Source organism: Mya arenaria, chromosome 12, assembly GCF_026914265.1.
Source record: "Mya arenaria isolate MELC-2E11 chromosome 12, ASM2691426v1".
NCBI classification, from domain to species: domain Eukaryota; kingdom Metazoa; phylum Mollusca; class Bivalvia; order Myida; family Myidae; genus Mya; species Mya arenaria.
The window spans coordinates 65432174-65444928 of NC_069133.1; the positions used below are offsets into that span (position 1 = coordinate 65432174).

The 12755-nt window shown below is 37.8% G+C and overlaps 9 non-coding genes and 1 pseudogene across 9 annotated transcripts; all 10 read left to right on the forward strand.

Annotated features, from left to right (window-relative positions):
* The first annotated feature begins 5336 nt into the window (after nucleotides 1–5336).
* On the forward strand, nucleotides 5337–5474 carry LOC128212649 (U1 spliceosomal RNA; annotated as a pseudogene).
* Nucleotides 5475–5848: 374 nt separating this feature from the next.
* LOC128212702 (5S ribosomal RNA) lies at nucleotides 5849–5967 on the forward strand. The gene has a single exon (XR_008257606.1). It is a non-coding gene; the product is annotated as a 5S ribosomal RNA (ribosomal RNA).
* Nucleotides 5968–6620: 653 nt separating this feature from the next.
* LOC128212604 (U1 spliceosomal RNA) lies at nucleotides 6621–6784 on the forward strand. The gene has a single exon (XR_008257524.1). It is a non-coding gene; the product is annotated as a U1 spliceosomal RNA (small nuclear RNA).
* A 374-nt stretch (nucleotides 6785–7158) lies between these two features.
* Nucleotides 7159–7277, forward strand: LOC128212703 (5S ribosomal RNA). The gene has a single exon (XR_008257607.1). It is a non-coding gene; the product is annotated as a 5S ribosomal RNA (ribosomal RNA).
* Nucleotides 7278–7930: 653 nt separating this feature from the next.
* On the forward strand, nucleotides 7931–8094 carry LOC128212605 (U1 spliceosomal RNA). The gene has a single exon (XR_008257525.1). It is a non-coding gene; the product is annotated as a U1 spliceosomal RNA (small nuclear RNA).
* A 374-nt stretch (nucleotides 8095–8468) lies between these two features.
* Nucleotides 8469–8587, forward strand: LOC128212704 (5S ribosomal RNA). Its single transcript, XR_008257608.1, has one exon. It is a non-coding gene; the product is annotated as a 5S ribosomal RNA (ribosomal RNA).
* A 653-nt stretch (nucleotides 8588–9240) lies between these two features.
* LOC128212606 (U1 spliceosomal RNA) lies at nucleotides 9241–9404 on the forward strand. Its single transcript, XR_008257526.1, has one exon. It is a non-coding gene; the product is annotated as a U1 spliceosomal RNA (small nuclear RNA).
* A 374-nt stretch (nucleotides 9405–9778) lies between these two features.
* Nucleotides 9779–9897, forward strand: LOC128212705 (5S ribosomal RNA). Its single transcript, XR_008257609.1, has one exon. It is a non-coding gene; the product is annotated as a 5S ribosomal RNA (ribosomal RNA).
* Nucleotides 9898–10550: 653 nt separating this feature from the next.
* LOC128212607 (U1 spliceosomal RNA) lies at nucleotides 10551–10714 on the forward strand. Its single transcript, XR_008257527.1, has one exon. It is a non-coding gene; the product is annotated as a U1 spliceosomal RNA (small nuclear RNA).
* Nucleotides 10715–11088: 374 nt separating this feature from the next.
* Nucleotides 11089–11207, forward strand: LOC128212706 (5S ribosomal RNA). Its single transcript, XR_008257610.1, has one exon. It is a non-coding gene; the product is annotated as a 5S ribosomal RNA (ribosomal RNA).
* Nucleotides 11208–12755: the final 1548 nt, after the last annotated feature.

The following is a 12755-nucleotide window of genomic DNA, read 5'->3' on the forward strand; positions in this document are numbered from 1 at the left end:
GGGCCGAGGTCGTGGAAGAGAAGGTGCAGGATGTGCAGACAGGAGGGGTGGAGCAGACCAGGGAGGTGGAAGTCACGGAGGAAACTGGGATAGCTGCAGAGGTAGAAGAAACAGAAGGGGATAATGAGGGTGAGATGGAGTTTTCGTCTGAGGCCAGAGGGGAGAAGCGTTCCGCTTCCGAGGAGACGGACCCTGGTTGGGATGTCGTCGACCGTCGGAGGCGGAAGGCCAGGGGCGCGTCTGTAGCCGGGTCTGGGGACTCCAGAGGTCTCAGTGCGATCCTCGTTGAGGATCCTCTGACACCCGAGGAGTCCACGGCCCAGGACACGGTCATGGACGAGCTTCTGTCTATGCAGAGTCCTTTTCATAATTAATCCTTTTTCCTCTTTTTTCCTTTACGATTATGTCTAACGATTTAAAACCTTGTTTTTGCGGAGATTTACCTGAAATGTATTATGGACAGTGCCTTTGCCTCACGATTTCTATTTACGGCTTTGCCGGGTCTAAAATTCACTGTGTACATGTATATATTTTGCTTCTCTTTAGTTGAGCAAGGTTTATCGTTGACACACCATGGTCATATATATAGGCGTTCTTTTTCCAATATATGTCATTTAATACTGTCTGTTTATTTCTGTCTACACGGACAATGTACAGAGTTTACGATGTATCGTCTGCCGTCCATACTACTAGTATTGGATTTTCGTCTGCTAATAGTTTACACCTTTACTTCTTTCGTATTAAACTACTTTATCTCAGAATATTGTAAATTTAGCGTTATTGCCTACATATATCTGTACGTTACAAGGTTTAAATTGAGTGTTCGTCTGCTAGTTATAAACTTAAATCAGAAACAAACTATTTCGTCTGCTTTTGGTTTGATTAGTTTAAACTTAATCTCAAGATTGACAGGTACAATACGGTTTAAAATGATTTATGTACACAGTGTTTATTTAAAATGGCTTTAAATATATTTAGTTTAAATATTAATGGACTTCGGTCTAAACCCAAGCAATCCTTTATAAAGGATTTTATTTCTGCTAATAATGTAGATATACTTTGCTTGCAAGAAACGCATATTAATAATTTCTTTTTCGTTAAAGATATTGAAATACACATTTCAAATAAATACAGATATATATGGAGTTATGGTTTCGGACAGTCAGCTGGAACATGTGTCATAATTATAAATGATAAAATTAATATTGAAAGTTTTCAAACGGATTTTGATGGTCGGTTTTTATATTTAGATTTAGATATTTGTGACTTTAAAGTTAGATTATGTAATATATATGCACCAAATGTTCCTGGGGAACGTAATGAGTACTTTACAAATATTAAACAGTTTTTTGTTACATCAAGGAATTTAATTATTTTAGGAGACTTTAATTTTATTTTTGATACTAGGCTAGATAAAATTGGAGGTAATGTTGATAAAGGTAGTCTTGGTTCAAAAATATTTTCTTCAGTTATTAAAAATTATGGTTTATTTGATGTTTACAGGAATAAACATCCGAATACGGTTAAGATATCTTGGTGTAAAAATGGTATTGGGTGTAGGTTAGATAGAATTTATTTTTCTTTAAAATTCAAAGGCGAAATTATAGATACTGGTTATATGCCATGTCCTCTTTCGGATCATGATTTTGTCTACTTTAAACTTCCTTTAAATAATGATATAAGTATAGGAAAGTCGTATTGGAAATTAAATAATTCCATATTATCAGATGAAGATTTTCAATTAGGTTTTAAGTTCTATTGGAAAATTATTAGTAGAACTGATGAAATTACCCTTGAGTGGTGGGACAAGATGAAGTTATTGATTAAGGAATTTTGCATTGATTATAGTAAATGTAAGAATATTGAATATCACAAAGAGTTAAGAAATTTAATTAAAGAGTATCAAAGTTCAGCGTCTATTAATGAGAGAATATTTATCAAATCTAAAATAAGTGAATTATATAAAGTCAAACATACTGGTGCTCTGATTCGTAGTAAAGTCAATATGATTAATCATAATGAGAATATTTCAAGCTTTTATCATGATGTGGAATTTTCTAAAAATAAAGACAAAATTATATACAAGATAGTCGATAATAACAGAGAGAAAAATACATCTCTTGGAATATTAGATTCTTTTAGGAATTTTTATAAAACTTTGTATGCAGCTGAATATATTGATAGTTCATTAAATGACATTTTTCTACAAGATTTACCCAGAGTTTCTAATGATGACAATGATGATTTAATTCAAAATATTACTGTTACTGATATTGAAACTGCCTTAAAACAAATGAATCACGATAAAACCCCTGGTAGTGATGGGTTAACGTCCTTGTTTTATTTGACATTTTTTAATATTTTTGGTCCAATTTTAGAGAAATTATTCAATATATGCTATGACCTTGGAACTATGTCTAATTCTCAGAAATTATCTTACATTACTTTATTATGTAAAGATAAAAATAATCCGTCTGTTATGAAAAATTATAGACCTATTTCTTTATTAAACGTAGATAGAAAGTTGTTATCTAAAATAATTACTAACAGACTGACCAATGTTTTACCAAGTATTATTGGTATAAGTCAAACATGTTCTATTAAAGGTAGATCTATATTTGATAATATACATTTAATTAGGAATCTATTAGACTATATTGAACAGAAAGATATTACTGCTTGCTTTATAAACTTAGACCAGGAAAAGGCTTTTGACAAAGTGTCGTGGCCATATATGTTCTCTGTTTTACAGAGTTTTGGTTTTGATGATAAATTTATTAAATGGATTAAAGTTTTATATAATGATGTGTCCACATCAGTTATTGTTAATGGACATATTTCAAATCCGTTTCAATTAGAGCGTTCTGTTCGCCAGGGTTGTTCTTTATCTCCGTTATTGTATGTTTTATGTTTAGAACCATTAGCCAAAAAAGTACAAGATGATAAAAATATAAATGGTGTCATAGCTCCGGGTGGTAAATTTCACGTTAAAATGTCTTTATATGCAGACGACAATACTACAGTTCTAACTGACAATCAATCCATTAATTTGTTTTTTAAACATGTTCATAATTTTCAAAGATTGTCTGGTTCAAAAATCAATTTTAATAAGTCATCGGGTATGTTTTTAGGAAAGTGGAAAACTCGAGACGATCATCCTTTTGGTATTTCGTGGGTTGAAAACTGTAAATTATTAGGTTATAAATTTGGTTATGATTTAACTAATGATGATATATGGGGTAAACTATTCAATAATTTTAGAAATACTTTGAATTTATGGTCGTCACGAGCAATGTCGTTTAAAGGTAAAAGTCATATTTTAAATAGCTATGTTGTTTCTAAAATATTGTTTTATATATTTGCCCAGGACATGCATCATTATTACTTGAATAATTTCCAAAAATCATGTTTTAGATACATATGGAGTAGTACTTTTGAACCAGTTTGTAGGAAGTCGTTATACTTACCTTTCAGTCAAGGGGGTTTAAATATACCTTGTATTTCTTTGAAAATTAAAGCTTTCTTTTTGTCGCATATATGTAGATATTTAAATAATGATGATATTCCTTGGAAGTATTTTACAACATATTGGATTGGGATACAAATGCGTACATATAACCCCTTATTTGCTTCTAATTTAATTCCGCATAGTGATTTTGTTCCTCCCTTTTATATTAAATGTCTGAAATATTTAAAAGAATTTGAAGAAATTTCTTCCTTTGTGCCTAACCTATTAAATGCAAAGCAATTATATGCGACTTTTGTTACAAGGAATATTGAACCAAAGTGTGTAAAAGATAATCCATATATTAATTTTAAAAACGCTTTCAGCAATATTTTTTCAAGAGCAGTAGACCCGATATGTAGAAATACTTGTTTTAAACTTGTTCATGACGTCACATACGTTAACTATTACTTATCAAGATTTGATCGTTCTTTACCAAATAAATGCACTTTTTGTGATAGAGTTGAGACTATTGACCATTTATTTATAGAATGTAGCTTTGTTCTACCTTTGAACAAAGCATGTTTATATTTATTCAATCTACTTACAAATGGCAATTATTCATTTAGTAAAAAATGGTTTCATTTCTTTGACATTGAATGTAATCACAATGTTAAATATGTCCTTCTTATTATTTTGTCAGAGTCTAGACATATTATTTGGTGTAGTAGGAATGATGTTAAAAAAGAGAAGAAAACTTTAGCCTCAAGTGATCTCGTTTATAGGTTTTTTAATAGAATAAAATATAGAATTTTAATTGATTATAAAAGGCTACATATTGATAAATTTAAATTGTATTGGTCTGAATTCTGTCTAATAGAACACAGTCAAATCAAGTACTTTACCATTTTAAATCCAAAGTTTCATATTAAATAATATCTTGTGTATGCAATGCTTTCAGTGTCTTTGCTGTTTGTGTTTTTCTTCTGCTTTCAGGTTGATGGCTGCGCAGGAAGGGCATAGCTTGGACTGACGGTCATTTCCCTGGGGGCAGAAGATAGCCATATTATTTGCATTTTATGTATTGTTTGTATTATATGTCTTTTTTCATAGATACTCTGTCTCGCTCTCTCATTTCATGCATCTCATTCATGTGTATATATGTAACCCAGTCAGGGATTCATATCATTTCATGCATACTTTCCTCATTTCACTCACCCTTCATATGTATATATGTAACCCAGTTTTGGGACCATTATCTCATTTCACTCATTTAAGGTTTCGTCAGGGTATCTCTAACCTTTTCTTTATACCAAGGCATTTTTCTAAAATTATTGCTTTTTCGTAAAGTCTTCTTTTTTACATTTCATTTCATTGGTCGGGGGTGAGGGAGGGGACTTGGGGAGGTCCGCACTATGAGCCTCGGTGCGGAACTGCTCGGGTCGTCATCACCATCTTCTGCCAGATATCTTTTTAAATGACAATTCAAAATTATCCTGTTTTTCAAATGTTTGAATTTTTTCACCTTGGTATACTACTAACATACTTGCCTCAGCACCACCAGTTTATAATGTATATAATTGTCTGTATTATGTGTTATTTGCTTCTCCCCTCGACGCTGAGTTTATCTAAAACAGTTTAAATATATAGATATTGACTTTTAAAAATAGTTCAACAAGTGAAAGTGACTTTCAAGTGACTAATAGTGAAACGATATAAAAGTGATCGATTAAGTGAATATAACAGTGACTTTTCCAAACTTCAAAACTATTGCATTATGTTACTTTTGTTATTTATATCAATGTTAAGGTGCTTTCTCGAGGCAAGTTGGGCGGGGCGCTTTACACCCCACCCACATGTTATTTTATGTGAATAAAGTTTTATGAAAAAGAAAAAAAAATGGCGGTTCCCCCAGGAAGAGGCTCTTCCATTGCACTTCGGTTGGGCTGGCGCCTGCGATTACCCCAAATGTGGGTAACTCGGGTGCGCAATTTATTTGTGTGGGAGATTGCGTTCGCGCTAACTCCCGATCATAATAAAACAAAACTAAAAAATAAAAACATAATAAGAAGGGGTCTCGTCTGACAGCGTGGCCGCTCGTCATTCTAAACGGTAAACACGTGTGCGAGCGCACACGAACGATAGTGTATTAAAAGTGTTACGCGTACAAGCCTGGTATATGGTTATGCTGGTTGTACTTATAAATACGGAATACTTGTTCTATTACCTATTATTTTTAATAATGTTCACGTTTTATATCATTACCAACATCGCCATTATTATTATTATTACTACTATATAATTGAAATGTTGCTATGATATATAATTAAATGTGAAAACTAAAAATAGAACACCGTCTGCTTAAGCAACACCTATATAATGCTTCGTTTTACAGGTACTGATGTCTACGGCCATATCACGTTGAAAACACCGGTTCTCGTCCGATCACCGAAGTTAAGCAACGTCGAGCCCGGTTAGTACTTGGATGGGTGACCGCCTGGGAATACCGGGTGCTGTAGACTTTTACTTTTTGTTTAAATATTATATGTATTAAAATACGTTTTAATGCACGTTTTCGTGCAGTTACGTGTACACACTGCAATTATTTCACACAAAAATGCAAACTTTTGTGAAAATGCGTTACATATAGGACCACTATCGCTGAACAACGTTGTTATTCGTATTTATGACGTTGCGTCTAAGAGTGAACGTCTCTTGAGCGCAATGACGTAGAAGCGCTGCCGTCATGACGTTGTGACGCGATGTTAAATTTCAACTGACGTCGCAGACTTGGCAACGTCAGGAAGACATTAGTTTTTGCGTGGATACGTTACGTTACGAAGCAAGTGTTTGTATTGACACATGTTTTTAAAATGATGTGAATTTTGCGCTTTGTTGTTACGACATACTTACATGAGTCATGGCTACTTATACACACATATTGAATGCAGCGGTTACGTACAAACCGGAAGCACCACTCTAACCTTGCATACACAAAATATGCGTTTTAACGAAAATGCGAAATGAGAACGGGGTTTCTGCCCAAACACGGAAACAATGTGCGCAAGCGAATACAGCGCGCGCGACAAGACCGCGGTACCCTTGTTTGACCAGGCCTGTACTCGGAAACTGTATTCATGTTGGTATATAAGTGAAATAGCCGCCGCTGCCCAGCATACTTACCTGGCACAGGGGATACCGTGATCAAGATGGCGGTTCCCCCAGGAAGAGGCTCTTCCATTGCACTTCGGTTGGGCTGGCGCCTGCGATTACCCCAAATGTGGGTAACTCGGGTGCGCAATTTATTTGTGTGGGAGATTGCGTTCGCGCTAACTCCCGATCATAATAAAACAAAACTAAAAAATAAAAACATAATAAGAAGGGGTCTCGTCTGACAGCGTGGCCGCTCGTCATTCTAAACGGTAAACACGTGTGCGAGCGCACACGAACGATAGTGTATTAAAAGTGTTACGCGTACAAGCCTGGTATATGGTTATGCTGGTTGTACTTATAAATACGGAATACTTGTTCTATTACCTATTATTTTTAATAATGTTCACGTTTTATATCATTACCAACATCGCCATTATTATTATTATTACTACTATATAATTGAAATGTTGCTATGATATATAATTAAATGTGAAAACTAAAAATAGAACACCGTCTGCTTAAGCAACACCTATATAATGCTTCGTTTTACAGGTACTGATGTCTACGGCCATATCACGTTGAAAACACCGGTTCTCGTCCGATCACCGAAGTTAAGCAACGTCGAGCCCGGTTAGTACTTGGATGGGTGACCGCCTGGGAATACCGGGTGCTGTAGACTTTTACTTTTTGTTTAAATATTATATGTATTAAAATACGTTTTAATGCACGTTTTCGTGCAGTTACGTGTACACACTGCAATTATTTCACACAAAAATGCAAACTTTTGTGAAAATGCGTTACATATAGGACCACTATCGCTGAACAACGTTGTTATTCGTATTTATGACGTTGCGTCTAAGAGTGAACGTCTCTTGAGCGCAATGACGTAGAAGCGCTGCCGTCATGACGTTGTGACGCGATGTTAAATTTCAACTGACGTCGCAGACTTGGCAACGTCAGGAAGACATTAGTTTTTGCGTGGATACGTTACGTTACGAAGCAAGTGTTTGTATTGACACATGTTTTTAAAATGATGTGAATTTTGCGCTTTGTTGTTACGACATACTTACATGAGTCATGGCTACTTATACACACATATTGAATGCAGCGGTTACGTACAAACCGGAAGCACCACTCTAACCTTGCATACACAAAATATGCGTTTTAACGAAAATGCGAAATGAGAACGGGGTTTCTGCCCAAACACGGAAACAATGTGCGCAAGCGAATACAGCGCGCGCGACAAGACCGCGGTACCCTTGTTTGACCAGGCCTGTACTCGGAAACTGTATTCATGTTGGTATATAAGTGAAATAGCCGCCGCTGCCCAGCATACTTACCTGGCACAGGGGATACCGTGATCAAGATGGCGGTTCCCCCAGGAAGAGGCTCTTCCATTGCACTTCGGTTGGGCTGGCGCCTGCGATTACCCCAAATGTGGGTAACTCGGGTGCGCAATTTATTTGTGTGGGAGATTGCGTTCGCGCTAACTCCCGATCATAATAAAACAAAACTAAAAAATAAAAACATAATAAGAAGGGGTCTCGTCTGACAGCGTGGCCGCTCGTCATTCTAAACGGTAAACACGTGTGCGAGCGCACACGAACGATAGTGTATTAAAAGTGTTACGCGTACAAGCCTGGTATATGGTTATGCTGGTTGTACTTATAAATACGGAATACTTGTTCTATTACCTATTATTTTTAATAATGTTCACGTTTTATATCATTACCAACATCGCCATTATTATTATTATTACTACTATATAATTGAAATGTTGCTATGATATATAATTAAATGTGAAAACTAAAAATAGAACACCGTCTGCTTAAGCAACACCTATATAATGCTTCGTTTTACAGGTACTGATGTCTACGGCCATATCACGTTGAAAACACCGGTTCTCGTCCGATCACCGAAGTTAAGCAACGTCGAGCCCGGTTAGTACTTGGATGGGTGACCGCCTGGGAATACCGGGTGCTGTAGACTTTTACTTTTTGTTTAAATATTATATGTATTAAAATACGTTTTAATGCACGTTTTCGTGCAGTTACGTGTACACACTGCAATTATTTCACACAAAAATGCAAACTTTTGTGAAAATGCGTTACATATAGGACCACTATCGCTGAACAACGTTGTTATTCGTATTTATGACGTTGCGTCTAAGAGTGAACGTCTCTTGAGCGCAATGACGTAGAAGCGCTGCCGTCATGACGTTGTGACGCGATGTTAAATTTCAACTGACGTCGCAGACTTGGCAACGTCAGGAAGACATTAGTTTTTGCGTGGATACGTTACGTTACGAAGCAAGTGTTTGTATTGACACATGTTTTTAAAATGATGTGAATTTTGCGCTTTGTTGTTACGACATACTTACATGAGTCATGGCTACTTATACACACATATTGAATGCAGCGGTTACGTACAAACCGGAAGCACCACTCTAACCTTGCATACACAAAATATGCGTTTTAACGAAAATGCGAAATGAGAACGGGGTTTCTGCCCAAACACGGAAACAATGTGCGCAAGCGAATACAGCGCGCGCGACAAGACCGCGGTACCCTTGTTTGACCAGGCCTGTACTCGGAAACTGTATTCATGTTGGTATATAAGTGAAATAGCCGCCGCTGCCCAGCATACTTACCTGGCACAGGGGATACCGTGATCAAGATGGCGGTTCCCCCAGGAAGAGGCTCTTCCATTGCACTTCGGTTGGGCTGGCGCCTGCGATTACCCCAAATGTGGGTAACTCGGGTGCGCAATTTATTTGTGTGGGAGATTGCGTTCGCGCTAACTCCCGATCATAATAAAACAAAACTAAAAAATAAAAACATAATAAGAAGGGGTCTCGTCTGACAGCGTGGCCGCTCGTCATTCTAAACGGTAAACACGTGTGCGAGCGCACACGAACGATAGTGTATTAAAAGTGTTACGCGTACAAGCCTGGTATATGGTTATGCTGGTTGTACTTATAAATACGGAATACTTGTTCTATTACCTATTATTTTTAATAATGTTCACGTTTTATATCATTACCAACATCGCCATTATTATTATTATTACTACTATATAATTGAAATGTTGCTATGATATATAATTAAATGTGAAAACTAAAAATAGAACACCGTCTGCTTAAGCAACACCTATATAATGCTTCGTTTTACAGGTACTGATGTCTACGGCCATATCACGTTGAAAACACCGGTTCTCGTCCGATCACCGAAGTTAAGCAACGTCGAGCCCGGTTAGTACTTGGATGGGTGACCGCCTGGGAATACCGGGTGCTGTAGACTTTTACTTTTTGTTTAAATATTATATGTATTAAAATACGTTTTAATGCACGTTTTCGTGCAGTTACGTGTACACACTGCAATTATTTCACACAAAAATGCAAACTTTTGTGAAAATGCGTTACATATAGGACCACTATCGCTGAACAACGTTGTTATTCGTATTTATGACGTTGCGTCTAAGAGTGAACGTCTCTTGAGCGCAATGACGTAGAAGCGCTGCCGTCATGACGTTGTGACGCGATGTTAAATTTCAACTGACGTCGCAGACTTGGCAACGTCAGGAAGACATTAGTTTTTGCGTGGATACGTTACGTTACGAAGCAAGTGTTTGTATTGACACATGTTTTTAAAATGATGTGAATTTTGCGCTTTGTTGTTACGACATACTTACATGAGTCATGGCTACTTATACACACATATTGAATGCAGCGGTTACGTACAAACCGGAAGCACCACTCTAACCTTGCATACACAAAATATGCGTTTTAACGAAAATGCGAAATGAGAACGGGGTTTCTGCCCAAACACGGAAACAATGTGCGCAAGCGAATACAGCGCGCGCGACAAGACCGCGGTACCCTTGTTTGACCAGGCCTGTACTCGGAAACTGTATTCATGTTGGTATATAAGTGAAATAGCCGCCGCTGCCCAGCATACTTACCTGGCACAGGGGATACCGTGATCAAGATGGCGGTTCCCCCAGGAAGAGGCTCTTCCATTGCACTTCGGTTGGGCTGGCGCCTGCGATTACCCCAAATGTGGGTAACTCGGGTGCGCAATTTATTTGTGTGGGAGATTGCGTTCGCGCTAACTCCCGATCATAATAAAACAAAACTAAAAAATAAAAACATAATAAGAAGGGGTCTCGTCTGACAGCGTGGCCGCTCGTCATTCTAAACGGTAAACACGTGTGCGAGCGCACACGAACGATAGTGTATTAAAAGTGTTACGCGTACAAGCCTGGTATATGGTTATGCTGGTTGTACTTATAAATACGGAATACTTGTTCTATTACCTATTATTTTTAATAATGTTCACGTTTTATATCATTACCAACATCGCCATTATTATTATTATTACTACTATATAATTGAAATGTTGCTATGATATATAATTAAATGTGAAAACTAAAAATAGAACACCGTCTGCTTAAGCAACACCTATATAATGCTTCGTTTTACAGGTACTGATGTCTACGGCCATATCACGTTGAAAACACCGGTTCTCGTCCGATCACCGAAGTTAAGCAACGTCGAGCCCGGTTAGTACTTGGATGGGTGACCGCCTGGGAATACCGGGTGCTGTAGACTTTTACTTTTTGTTTAAATATTATATGTATTAAAATACGTTTTAATGCACGTTTTCGTGCAGTTACGTGTACACACTGCAATTATTTCACACAAAAATGCAAACTTTTGTGAAAATGCGTTACATATAGGACCACTATCGCTGAACAACGTTGTTATTCGTATTTATGACGTTGCGTCTAAGAGTGAACGTCTCTTGAGCGCAATGACGTAGAAGCGCTGCCGTCATGACGTTGTGACGCGATGTTAAATTTCAACTGACGTCGCAGACTTGGCAACGTCAGGAAGACATTAGTTTTTGCGTGGATACGTTACGTTACGAAGCAAGTGTTTGTATTGACACATGTTTTTAAAATGATGTGAATTTTGCGCTTTGTTGTTACGACATACTTACATGAGTCATGGCTACTTATACACACATATTGAATGCAGCGGTTACGTACAAACCGGAAGCACCACTCTAACCTTGCATACACAAAATATGCGTTTTAACGAAAATGCGAAATGAGAACGGGGTTTCTGCCCAAACACGGAAACAATGTGCGCAAGCGAATACAGCGCGCGCGACAAGACCGCGGTACCCTTGTTTGACCAGGCCTGTACTCGGAAACTGTATTCATGTTGGTATATAAGTGAAATAGCCGCCGCTGCCCAGCATACTTACCTGGCACAGGGGATACCGTGATCTGCATGCAGTAATTTCGTTTTCCTCGTGGAGCTTTACTTAAAGTGTATTTCAGTGGAGTGTTAAATAAACATGACTAGTATTGCTGCATACTTTCCCGCATTAGTGGGAAAGGCAGTTAGTGCGGACATAGAAAATAGATCCGTGAAAATTTCATGTATGAACAATAGAAATGTTTCTATGGCTGACTTAGTCATGATGATGGGAAAGTATAATGTAGACGCAGGAGAAGTGGACACCATTTCCAGGGGACCTCCGGGATCACGATTTTTCGAAGTGTCTTTACGCAGCCGAGATGTGGTGGAGCGATTTATAGGAAATACTGATTTTTCATATAGAGGGAAAAATTTCAGTGTGGTTGATTATCATAATCAAATCGTTGAGTGTCGTGTGCACTGGTTGCCAGTGCACACATGTGCAAATGTACTTCATAGCATTTTTGAACGTTATGGAAAGGTCCTGGGTATTTCTGATGACGCGATCAAGTTCGGGGAAAATTCCGTTAAAACAGGAATAAGGATTGTCAAAATTTCAGTGAATGAAATAGAAAAGGGGCAAATTCCCCACATCTTGAATTTTGAATGTGGAACTCGAGCATTGGTGACAATGCGGGGACGTGCTCCTCTGTGTCTGCGCTGCCAGCGCATTGGCCACGTGAGGAGCACCTGCCCCGGCATTGTCACTAATGCTGGGGCAGTTGTTTCAGGTGAGGCAACGCCTGATCCTGAGGCTGTTGTGAACGAGGTCGGGGCCGAGGTCGTGGAAGAGAAGGTGCAGGATGTGCAGACAGGAGGGGTGGAGCAGACCAGGGAGGTGGAAGTCACGGAGGAAACTGGGATAGCTGCAGAGGTAGAAGAAACAGAAGG